This window comes from Procambarus clarkii, chromosome 66 (assembly GCF_040958095.1).
Source record: "Procambarus clarkii isolate CNS0578487 chromosome 66, FALCON_Pclarkii_2.0, whole genome shotgun sequence".
Lineage (NCBI taxonomy): Eukaryota > Metazoa > Arthropoda > Malacostraca > Decapoda > Cambaridae > Procambarus > Procambarus clarkii.
Window position 1 is genome coordinate 27,152,357 of NC_091215.1, and position 13,777 is coordinate 27,166,133.

At 47.1% G+C, this 13,777-nt stretch overlaps 1 protein-coding gene across 1 annotated transcript in view; it reads right to left on the minus strand.

Moving 5' to 3' along the window:
• LOC123769360 (uncharacterized) overlaps positions 1–13,777 on the minus strand; it is a 183,775-nt gene that overhangs the window by 169,620 nt on the left and 378 nt on the right. The window lies entirely within an intron of this gene.

The window sequence follows — 13,777 nt, forward strand, 5'->3', positions numbered from 1 at the left end:
GAGCTCAGGGCCCAGATTCACGAAGTAGTTACGCAAGCACTTACGAACCTGTACATCTTTTCTCAATCTTTGGCGGCTTTGTTTACAATTATTAAACAGTTAATGAGCTCCGAAGCACCAGGAGGCTGTTTATAATAATAACAACAGTTGATTGGCAAGTTTTCATGTTTGTAAACTGTTTAATAAATGTAACCAAAGCCGTCAAAGATTGAGGAAAGATGTACACGTTCGTAAGTACTTGCGTAACTGCTTCGTGAATCTGGCCCCTTATTCCCCCCCCCCCCTCAGGTTCAGGTACCCCCCCCTCAGGTTCAGGTACCCCCCCCCCCGAGGTTCAGGTACCCCCCCCCCCCTCAGGTTCAGGTACCCCCCCCTCAGGTTCAGGTACCCCCCCCTCAGGTTCAGGTACCCCCCCCGAGGTTCAGGTACCCCCCCCCCCCCTCAGGTTCAGGTACCCCCCCCCCCGAGGTTCAGGTACCCCCCCCCCTCAGGTTCAGGTACCCCCCCCCCTCAGGTTCAGGTACCCCCCCCCTCAGGTTCAGGTACCCCCCCCTCAGGTTCAGGTACCCCCCCCCCTCAGGTTCAGGTACCCCCCCCCCCCTCAGGTTCAGGTACCCCCCCCCCCTCAGGTTCAGGTACCCCCCCCCTCAGGTTCAGGTACCCCCCCCCTCAGGTTCAGGTACCCCCCCCCTCAGGTTCAGGTACCCCCCCCCCTCAGGTTCAGGTACCCCCCCCCCCCCTCAGGTTCAGGTACCCCCCCCCCGAGGTTCAGGTACCCCCCCCCCGAGGTTCAGGTACCCCCCCCCCTCAGGTTCAGGTACCCCCCCCCCCGAGGTTCAGGTACCCCCCCCCCTCAGGTTCAGGTACCCCCCCCCTCAGGTTCAGGTACCCCCCCCCCCTCAGGTTCAGGTACCCCCCCCCTCAGGTTCAGGTACCCCCCCCCTCAGGTTCAGGTACCCCCCCCCCTCAGGTTCAGGTACCCCCCCCCCCTCAGGTTCAGGTACCCCCCCCCTCAGGTTCAGGTACCCCCCCCCTCAGGTTCAGGTACCCCCCCCCCCCTCAGGTTCAGGTACCCCCCCCCCCTCAGGTTCAGGTACCCCCCCCCCCCCCGAGGTTCAGGTACCCCCCCCCCCTCAGGTTCAGGTAACCACCGGCTATGTACCCTGAAATGATGGGTTGTTTAATTGACTTACCACTGAGAATCGTTGTCATTAAACTTAATACAAAACAAGATCTCTTAAATGATTCTCCAGGTCGATGGTTCTACACTACGAAGTGTGTACCAACCCGCCAAACACACACCGAAACTACGACGTTGGTACAACGTTGGAACAAGTTTTAACACCTAACCAGTTATAACAACCAATATAGCAAGTTGTAACAACGTTCTAATACGTCATAAACACGTTAAGCCAAGATGTAACAACTTTATTACAAGTTGTAACAAGCGGAAAATAGAGACAGTTTCGGTTTGTGTTTCCAGGGAATTTGCTGACGTTCTCGGTACCGAGCTGTGGAACCAACAGCCAGACGGAACAAGCCACTATAATGTGGCGTGAGTTATATATATATATATTGAGGCGATAAGTCGCAATAACGTGGCTAAAGTATGGTCCACAATCGACTTGAGAATGGTCCAGGACGGACCGAAACGTCGTCGTCCCTTCACCTTCTAGTGCGTGGTCTGGTCAACAAATATATATATATATATATATATATATATATATATATATATATATATATATATATATATATATATATATATATATATATATATATTGAGGCCCATTAGGTCACATTGGTCGAGGCTCCAGACACTGTTTGATGTCTTAAGCGTTAATTGAGGTTGGGTGATCTTCCCAGACGTAGCCCACTAGTACACGTCTGGCTACACCTTCCTCCACGCTACTACACCTGGCATGGCTGATGCTCCTCATGCTCATGCTCACCCTCCTCATGCTCCTCCTCCTCCTCATGCTCCTGCTGATTCTCCAGACTTGACGCATTTCGTGGACTCCCCAATACTTAGTGTAACTATCGGAGAACTGGCCGCGATTGTACGTAATTGTTAGGAATGGCATAGTTGTCCACACACACACACACACACACACACACACACACACACACACACGCACACACACACACACACACACACACACACACACACACACACACACACACACACACGCACACACACACACACACACACACACACACACACACACACACACACACACACACACACACACACACACGCACACACACACACACACACACACACACACACACACACACACACACACACACACACACACACACGCACACACACACACACACACACACGCACACACACACACACACACACACACACACACACACACCTGGTGTGGTCAATACTATTCCAGCCAGTGTAACACAAGCACTCAAGTGTGTGTGTGAACTACATTACCACTTGGCACTCTACCCCTTAAGCTGCTTGACCCTTACACGCGGCAGGTGACCTCGAATGACCCTTGGCTTTGTCCCAGGCAAATGGGGCTTACATGTCACCATATGTGGCTCACCAGGGACCAGATTCACGAAGCAGTTACGCAAGCACTTACGAACCTGTACATCTTTCCTCAATCTTTGACGGCTTTGGTTACATTTATTAAACAGTTTACAAGCATGAAAACTTGCCAATCAACTGTTGTTATTGTTATAAACAGCCTCCTGGTGCTTCGGAGCTCATTAACTGTTTAATAATTGTAAACAAAGCCGCCAAACATTGAGAAAAGAGGTACAGGTTCGTAAGTGCTTGCGTAACTGCTTCGTGAATCTGGCCCCAGGAGTATATTGTCCTCTCACCACACACCCCCCTTACCTGTGCCCCATCTCACCCCCCCCCCCTCTCCCTCCCTGCATCACCACACCCCCTTACCTGAGCCCCATCTCACCCCAATATCAGTAATACCAACATCAGAAACAGTGAAACAGAATTAACATGATTAAGGGGGCACTATCTTCTTAACTCTTCCCAAAACCTTTCTTGCAACTATAAAGTTAGTTCACGGGGTGCAAGTGCCATAAAGGTACCATTATAAAACTGGTAGTTAACACCTGTTCTAAGTATTACGGGCTCACCATAGCCCGTGCTACATGGACACTTTGTTCTGAGTAGCTAAATCTGAAACAACAACAACAACAACTTGTCCTAGATATTCGAGTAATGATGACCAGACCACACACTAGAAGGTGAAGGGACGACGACGTTTCGGTCCGTCCTGGACCATTCTCAAGTCGATTGTCGACATGAGCCCCTTCGAGTAATGACGTATAGAAGCTCTCTCGTGCAGTGGAAGCCACCGTGTTTACATTGCATAAACAGAAAAGTTTGATTTAATAATTTAAAACGCAAGATAAATATCAACTTGGAACAGACCGCTCCAACACACACGCAGTTAAAACGCATTGTTTTGCGGGTGTCGGGAAGACCTCTTATAATGGAGACATTACATCACAACCATTCTCTGTACACGATCACAACCATTCCCCGGTTGTATGTTCAGCATCAGCATGTACATCACAGCATTAACCAGCATCTTAGACAACAACAACACCTATGCATGCTAGCCTCCCCCTCCCCCCTTCCCCCACTCCCCCCCACCCCCTCCCATGTTGTGATTCACTCTACCTTCCAACTCTCACATTCAGGGAAAAACCTTTTCACTCTGAGTGAAAGCTCTCAACGCCTCAGCCTCGACCCGACTCGAATAAATGTCGAGAAAAAATAAATTATTTTCCTCCCTCCCCCCCCCCTCCCCCCCCCCAAAGCTTTTCCCATAAGTACTGCAAACTTGAGTCGTCTACGATGCTCAGACACTGCATAATAACTTGAGATCTGTAGACTATTAATAAGAGAGGGAGAGAGCCTTTCACTGGTCTAATGGTATATGTAGATATATGTGAATGGGATTGGGTGGATATGAATAGGAGCTGCCTCGTATATGGGGGGTCATATAGGTCTTCTGTAGTTAGCTTTATTCTTGTGTTGTTATGTCTACCAAGGAGACAGGCAGGTGGGTGGGGGACATCATAGGAGATTATGACTCATTGAGAGGACAGTTATTCTCCACAGTGGGGGAGTCGATAGATCCACACACACACACACACACACACACACACACACACACACACACACACACACACACACACACACACACACACACACGTCAAATATTAGTCCATAAAATGTTGGTCAAACAAACACAATCTTGGAGTATCTTCTACACCCCTACCCCCCTCCCTCCACGTTCCCTGGGCAAACACACACACACACACACCCACAGACACACACACAATATGTGTGGAGTGTGTGTGATGTGGTGGAGGCTGACTCCATACATAGTTTCAAATGTAGATATGATAGCGCCCAGTAGCCTCAGGAATCTGTACACCAGTTGACTGCCAGTTGAAAGACGGAACCAAAGAGCCAGAGCTCAACCCCCACAAACACAACTAGGCGAACACACACACACACACACACACACACACACACACACACACACGACACAAAGTCCCGCGTGAAGGAGAGTGTAGGTCAGTGTTAACTAATAAGAGCTCCTAAGAGTTATAAAGGTTGAGAGCGCAAGAACTGTACCCAAGACCGTTGTATATCTTTGAGAAAACAATATTGTTGACCTGAGCGGAAGGGCACACGCTGGAGGCTGCGACAAAGATATTTGTTGCAACAAAGAGATATATTTGTTGATTTACTTGTATATTATGAGAGCGCAGCAGGCGCAGGCGCGCCCACAGATAAGGCGCTCTCACAGCTGGGGCCTCACGCCTCTGCCTCAAGACAATATGGCCGGCGCTACGCTTCTTATTGTGAAATAAGAATTGTCTAACTCCCCCCCCCCCCCAAAACGCACATAATATACACACATGTAAGTCTGAAAGCCTCCTATTCTTTCCTCTTCCTGTCTATCCACGGTTCCTTTTCCTACCTTGCTATCCTGGGCAGTATTCCATTTCCTACCTTGCTATCCTGCGAAGTATTCCATTTCGTACCTTGCTATCCTGCGAAGTATTCCATTTCGTACCTTGCTATCCTCGGCAGCATTCCATTTCCTACCTTGCTATCCTGCGAAGTATTCCATTTCGTACCTTGCTATCCTGCGAAGTATTGCATTTCCTACCTTGCTATCCTGCGAAGTATTCCATTTCGTACCTTGCTATCCTGCGAAGTATTGCATTTCCTACCTTGCTATCCTGCGAAGTATTCCATTTCGTACCTTGCTATCCTGCGAAGTATTGCATTTCCTACCTTGCTATCCTGCGAAGTATTCCATTTCGTACCTTGCTATCCTGCGAAGTATTCCATTTCCTACCTTGCTATCCTGCGAAGTATTCCATTTGCCACCTTGCTATCCTGGGTAGTATCCCCTCACCTGCCTTCGACCAAGCACCAACTGCTCGTAGCACCACAACACGAGGCCCATTATCCTCTCCTGGAGTGTCTTCCGCTACATTTCCTTATCTCCCACTTCTCTCCTTTTTCCCTCTTCGTCCTTTCTCTTCCTCTCTACCGCCTAATCCCTCTATCCTCCCTTGCCTCTGTGCTCATTTCTCAGCGTTATCTTGTGTCTTAGTTTATCGGGAGCAGGTCCTTCCTGGGGGCTAGGAGGAGGAGGAGGAGGAGGAGGAGGAGGAGGAGGGAAGTGATAGTTGCAGCGGGTTCCAGTCCAAGATCTTACTCAGTCTTGGATATGACTTGTGTCCATTACAAACCATTACGTGATTGTCACTACATCTCTCTCTCCCTTCCCCTCCCCTCTCTCTCTCTCTCTCTCTCTCTCTCTCTCTCTCTCTCTCTCTCTCTCTCTCTCTCTCTCTCTCTCTCTCTCTCTCTCTCTAGTTGGTAATTTCCGTAAACACTTCAGATATACCAATACTCAGGGGCCCATTAACATCCCCCTTACTAAAGCCAAGTACACTACCCTCAAGAACCCTTCCTGGTAAACAAGGAGGAAGCCTATAATCCCACTAATTGGTCAAGTAACAAGCAAGACACACGAAACAACTGTACCAAGATTACTCTTATCTTTAGAAAATACATTTGGCGGCTGTGACGCAGAGAACGCCCCCTTTACGTTTTCTATATGGCATTACCTCAATGATAATGGCAGAAATTGGGTCGAAATGCGTTCAGTGATTGGCCCCGAGTGTGTCAACATTTACAACGACTCATTAAACAAACAAATTGATTGGAAATGTGAATATTTATAGACCCCAAACCTACGTGTTATCTAATGGAAGTAATGAAGATATATGTGTGTGTGTGTGTGTGTGTGTGTGTGTGTGTGTGTGTGTGTGTGTGTGTGTGTGTGTGTGTGTGTGTGTGTGTGTGTGTACTCACCTAGTTGTGCTTGCGGGGGTTGAGCTCTGGCTCTTTGGTCCCGCCTCTTAACTGTCAATCAACTGGGTTGATTGCGTGTATGTGTGTGTCTGTAAACCTATTTCCCCAGCAAGGTGAGGACCGCCCCCTGGACCCACCAGCAAGGTGAGGACCGCCCCCTGGACCCACCAGCAAGGTGAGGACCGCCCCCTGGACCCACCAGCAAGGTGAGGACCGCCCCCTGGACCCACCAGCAAGGTGAGGACCGCCCCCTGGACCCACCAGCAAGGTGAGGACCGCCCCCTGGACCCACCAGCAAGGTGAGGACCGCCCCCTGGACCCACCAGCAAGGTGAGTACCGCCCCCTGGACCCACCAGCAAGGTGAGGACCGCCCCCTGGACCCACCAGCAAGGTGAGGACCGCCCCCTGGACCCACCAGCAAGGTGAGGACCGCCCCCTGGACCCACCAGCAAGGTGAGGACCGCCCCCTGGACCCACCAGCAAGGTGAGGACCGCCCCCTGGACCCACCAGCAAGGTGAGGACCGCCCCCTGGACCCACCAGCAAGGTGAGGACCGCCCCCTGGACCCACCAGCAAGGTGAGGACCGCCCCCTGGACCCACCAGCAAGGTGAGGACCGCCCCCTGGACCCACCAGCAAGGTGAGGACCGCCCCCTGGACCCACCAGCAAGGTGAGGACCGCCCCCTGGACCCACCAGCAAGGTGAGGACCGCCCCCTGGACCCACCAGCAAGGTGAGGACCGCCCCCTGGACCCACCAGCAAGGTGAGGACCGCCCCCTGGACCCACCAGCAAGGTGAGGACCGACCGCCCAGACCTCAGACTAAAGGAAAACTATTTACTTTTAAAAGTGTGAGGACCACTTTCCAGAGGACACAACTTCTTCAGTGCGGGTCAGCCAACTTTAATTACCACTTCAACTCTGCCAAGTCCACCGTGACGCCCATGCTAGTGTAGGGAGACACGGGGAGGATGTGGGGGGTTCTGGGGAGACAGCGGGTGGTCAGGGGAGGTGCGACTGGTCTGGGGGATAGAGACCAAGTAGCAAGGGGGGCTAATCAGCATGTCCACGTGATCTACTCAGACCACAGACCATTCAAGCATTCGTAGATATCACTCGTAATGTCAATATGAGAATAGAGACATTACGTCAAAGGAGTTAGATTCTCCGGGGACTTGTAGGAGGAAGAGTGTCGAGGCACAACTTTTCGGTCATCTTGGGAAGACATAATCACGACATTTCACCGGGAGATGGATGGCTGTTAGCGGAAGGTTGAGACTAAACCCAACAAGGAGCAGGTTAACCCACCAGTGTCTGTGTTCAGGAGTACACCTTATGTGGCCGACACTGTGTCGAGTAGCAGCAGTAACACATCCTACACTATACTCTCCCTCTTAGCCTGAGTAATACGTCTGAGTGAGTCGCCCTCCACCGCCCCCCACTTGGAGTGTGAAACACCGCCGCCACCTAGAGTGGGAGGAACAGTCCCCACAGTCACCCTTCACCTGTGGGAGGTGACCACAGGGGCAACAATTACCACACAAATTGCATTTCCTCTCCCCCCACAGCGCGTGAGCCCCACCTAATCTACTTTAGCCATGTGGTAATTACACCATCTCTCACCAGCACCGCCCCCCCCCCCGTCCCTCAATATTTTGAGCCCTCAAACTTATCTACACTCCTCCCCCCCCCCACCCACCCCACCACCTCTCTCAGACACTGTGGCGTATTAACAATGTGATTACCGTCAAGTAGAGTCGTTTGTATTCTCGCCAACACTATTCTCAGTCAGTTAATTGGTCACGTCTATGTAGATAACTTTACCTCGTGGCTGAAACCATCGACTTTCATAACACCAGAAGCCCCTTAACCGTTCTCTCTCCCGCTCTTACCCAGAAAATAAACCCTCTTGCGAGTCATTATATATAAACATCACCATTTACGAACCATTAGTAAAACACCACCGTTTAAAAAGTCATTTGTAAATCATCGCCGTTTAAAAACATTCACATTATGAATGGTTAAACTTGATCAGGGAAGACATTTGTAAAATCTCTTGTATGTATGTACCTTACCTAAATAAACGTTTATTTATTTATTTACATCAATTGCATTACTAGCAATATTACTGACGCCTGGCATCTTCTGCCTTACTGCCCGAGGGATGATGCCCATCATGCCCGAGGGCATCAACGGGAAACGCATAATAAAAATAATTTCAAACACTAAAATGTTACCAATAATGGCCACATATTGTCTACAATATGACTGGCAACACTGATGAGCACTCGACAGAAAACGGAACAGAAATGCTATATATATAATGGGTAACTAAATTAAACCAGAAAGTTGTAAAAAGTTTTAAGAGTCAACAGTAACACCAGCACTGGGGCAACGGTAACAAACAGCACAGGGTCAACAGTAGCACCACAGTGCCAATATTGACAACAGTGGCATCGTTAATAAAGAGTGTGTGTGGGGGTGTTCGTGCTAGCGTGAGTGTCTCAACACCAAGCCTGCCAGTTACCAAACATGTGCTCACGTTTTTCCCGGGAAAATTAAACGCTCTGTCAATAGGCTAAGTTTATCAAAGAATTAAGACCCTGAATAATTAGTGTGCCTGTGTGTGTGGTAAGCATACACGAGTGAAGGGGAGGAGAGTGGGTGCGTGTGTGTGTGTGTGTGTGTGTGTGTGTGTGTGTGTGTGTGTGTGTGTGTGTGTGTGGTAAGCATACACGAGTGAAGGGGAGGAGAGTGGGTGCGTGTGTGTGTGTGTGTGTGTGTGTGTGTGTGTGTGTGTGTGTGTGTGTGTGTGTGTGTGTGTGTGTGTGTGTGTGTGGTAAGCATACACGAGTGAAGGGGAGGAGAGTGGGTGCGTGTGTGTGTGTGTGTGTGTGTGTGTGTGTGTGTGTGTGTGTGTGTGTGTGTGTGCCTGTGTGTGTGGTAAGCATACACGAGTGAAGGGGAGGAGAGTGGGTGCGTGTGTGTGTGTGTGTGTGTGTGTGTGTGGTAAGCATACACGAGTGAAGGGGAGGAGAGTGGGTGCGTGTGTGTGTGTGTGTGTGTGTGTGTGGTAAGCATACACGAGTGAAGGGGAGGAGAGTGGGTGCGTGTGTGTGTGTGTGTGTGTGTGTGTGGTAAGCATACACGAGTGAAGGGGAGGAGAGTGGGTGCGTGTGTGTGTGTGTGTGTGTGTGTGTGGTAAGCATACACGAGTGAAGGGGAGGAGAGTGGGTGCGTGTGTGTGTGTGTGTGTGTGTGTGTGGTAAGCATACACGAGTGAAGGGGAGGAGAGTGGGTGCGTGTGTGTGTGTGTGTGTGTGTGTGTGGTAAGCATACACGAGTGAAGGGGAGGAGAGGGAAAGTTGTGGTGAAGGGATGAAATGAACTTTATTATTATTTTTTTTCTTATTAGGCTTCTATTCTGCAGGCATTCTGAGTCGTGTTTTCTTTAGAGCATGATAAGTCCCAATCATTTTGTATGTTAGTAGGCAATTGTGGCTGGGTATTCTTGGAGGGGAGAGTAGTTAAGGAACTTGTACTGACCGGGATTCAAACCCAGGTCGTCTTGTATGGTGAAAGTATTAACCACTACGCCAGGCTTCTGGTGATTTTACTAGGCCTGTCAGCAGTGTAAAAATGGCGAGGCAGTCAGCATATTTACTCCGTCTTTTTTTATATTTTTACACACTCATTCCTCCTCTCATTTTTGTTTCTCTCATCTTAGTTCTCCCCTCGTTACTCCGCTACTTTATTCCTGCTTCCTCATACTTCCTATCCTTATCCACACACTTCTTTCCTGTCATCCTTCCCGCTCACCCCTCTCATGTTCTCATACATTCTTCCTCCCATACCTCCCTCCCACCTTCCCTCCATCCCTATCACGTTCCCTCCCTCCCTCTCTCCCCCTCACCCTCCCTCCCTCCCTCCCTCCCTCTCATCCCCTCACCCTCCCTCTCACCCTCCCTCTCTCCCCGTGTATATCCCCGACCTTGTATACCGGGAATGGGATCGTTAAAGATACAGAAGCACTCGAAATTCTTATGGAATCTCCTTTTAGGTTATAATATGGCGCAGTTCAGGTGGTAGAAGGAAGCTGCTGGGCCGACTTGAAGAAAGGATATTGATGACTCAAGACTCTTAACTGTTAATCCTTTTATCTCCTTTCTACTTTGATAAATTGAAGAATTACGAAGAACATTAAGAACACAAGTGAATAAAGTAATTACAAAGCTCCTTGTATACTCTTGTGCCTGGCTGTCAATGAGCTGTATGATGATGTCTTCATCTTGGAATAAAGAGCACCAAGTAACCCTATAACCGTCATAGCTCACCATGCTCGATATACCACACAGAAAATATATAAATGACACCACAATAACTATTTCTTCTGGTGGTCTTGCGAGGCTGTGATTATATATGTTAGCTCTGCTGTAGTCTGGCTGGCGAGTATTAAAGTAAGCGACCACAACCACAATTATCTGGCTGTTTTAGATTGTATCTAAAAGTGTTAACTAAGTTTGTAAGGCCTACAGGAGTTCCAAAATAATAGTATCTGATTGCATGAATCTCAAACGTTACTCGAAATTTATAATAGCAAGTGTTTTTAATCTGTGATTTGATACGTAAAGCAAATACCAGATTTATTGAGATAACTCTTTTATATATTTGTACTTGCTCGTGTCTACATTCAAGCAAAAATATTGGAATGCCATTGGCAAATATACATTTCCAGTCAAACGATCGCTTATGATTTTGTGCCACTTTTAAAACAGCAAAACCTAGTGTGTTATGATTGATTTTATTTTTTAAGTATCTAGTTAGCCTAACACTCACACAAAGAAAATAAAAATTAAGGCATTGATACGCGGCAGTGTTAGAAATTACACACATATATATATATATATATATATATATATATATATATATATATATATATATATATATATATATATATATATATATATATATATATATATATATAATATATATATATATATATATATTTATTATATATGCAATTCAATTGTTAAGAATACAGATCACATGGTATATAAGACGGTTCGCAGCCTAACATAACTCATCCTAACCCAGCGTTGCCAAACCTAATCATTCTATCGTCACCTAAACAAAAGTAGCCCAACGGTATATGCTATCTGTGATAAGATAGCATAGCATATATGGCCTGATAAGACTATCTGTGTATACTATCACGCCACATCTTACATAAAGATGATTCACTGATTATAAAACTTACCTAACCCGTTACCACACCTGTTATCATTACAACAATCTCCCTCACCTTCTCAACAATCACTCATTATCACAATCATTGCTCTTAACCGTAACCGATTACAAGTAGCATCACCAATGTCACAATCTGAAGATCTGAAGATTAGACTGCTTTACGTAGCATGATTTATGCCACAAATTTAATTATACTGTACATGCCCATTCCATCTGTGTATGTGTGTGTGTGTAATTACCTAAGTGTAATTACCTAAGTGTAGTTACAGGATGAGAGCTACGCTCGTGGTGTCCCGTCTTCCCAGCACTCTTTGTCATATAACGCTTTGAAACTACTGACGGTCTTGGCCTCCACCACCTTCTCACTTAACTTGTTCCAACCGTCTACCACTCTATTTGCGAAGGTGAATTTTCTTATATTTCTTCGGCATCTGTGTTTAGCTTTGTGTGTGTGTGTGTGTAGTCACCTTTTCAATCAAATACTTTTCAATCAAATAGTGATAGAGGTTTCCGACACATTTGGGTTCAGCTATATTATAGTTTTATCTAAGAAGTGTACAGAGTCTGCCTTCTCTACTTCGCTCAGCTGTTCATATTTCAATAGCCTATTATAATCCAAACTGATTGCGTAGTAAAAATAACATTGATGTAACTCACGTCGTTGCTGAATCGTTCTATAATTATCTACGGTCGATCAGGCACAATAGCAAGCCTCTAACTGCTGGCTCCAGACCTGGGAGAGGTGAACAAGCCTACACATGTGGTTCTCAACTGGTCTCAAACTATGTGTTGTGGTCACCTCATGGGGTTATGGCAGCGAACCACGCGAGAGAGATGATTATGTACAAGTGACAGGCTCACCTTGAGTCTGTAATCTTTGGAAGTAGAAGAAGTAGTAGTTCTTCGGAAAGGAAGGCTGGCGAGATCCCGGGTTGAAGATAAAGGGAACGAATCCAGAATGATTGACTCAGTAAAAATGTATACTTGAAGATACAAGTCAAATTGTAGCCAAGACGGTTCACCAACGGATTTTAAAATGATCTAACCTTACCCTACCTAAAAAAGAGTGGGTTTTAAAGTCTTGTAGCCAATGAAAGCTGTTTCCTATTCAAAGGCCGACATGGCGTCAACCAATAGCGCGGTCAGGGGATATTTTCATGTAACTTTTCAGTCACGTGCAGATGCTAAGCAAAATAAAATGTATATCAGTCAGTCTACGAGTAGTAGAATATTCAGGGGGCAGGTTGGAGGTGGTCATTCGACAGTTTATACACGTACTGCCTGGTGCTGACTTGTCAGCGGCACAGCTGTTGAGAGTCGCGCACAACAATGGCGGCGCTCTTTGTTGACAACCTGGGTGATGGTTCCTTCCTGCGTATGACAGATTGCCTTCAATTTAGTATTGGAGATATAGTGGCATGTTATATCAGTATATAAATTAAGACAAAATATAGGCCATCATTCATTAAATTAACGACCACCAACCAGCCAGCTGTCTATACAACATAATGGTGTTTTGCCGTTTTATTTCCTCTTTCCTCAGTTTCCACACAACAAGCATCGCCAAATGGCCCGCAAAGTTTGCATATGAACTGGTGGCATTGTATCCACAGTACACACTAGCCACCACAGTCAATATTACCACACAGTCCTACGTTCAACCCAACTGTTGTTATCATTCGTCTTCACGCATACCATTCACCTTCAGTTTACTTTGTATTATAAGCGCCATTTCAGTTTCAATATTCACAAAGTTTTCGCAGACAAAGCTCACTTTAAATAAGACTCGGTGATCTATCATTAGTCTTTCAGTAGTGGAAATACATCTTCTGAGAGAGGGAGAGAGAGACCCGAGCACCGCCGGGTACCCTTACACGTGTGTGTTTGTTTTTTAAGCTCAAAAATTACTAGCTTTATAAAGTTAATATAACCCGATTCCTCCTAGAGGATAAAATGGCCCGCAAAAGGATGGATGATTCACTGATTATAAAACTTACGAAAGGTAGCCCAAGGTGTTGTTAGGGACACGTAACACAGCAGGGTGAACAACATACCATGTTAACAACAGACATTGAACTAACTTATTATTACTCCAACGCAGGTCGTCTACCACCCTTCATGAAGCCTAAT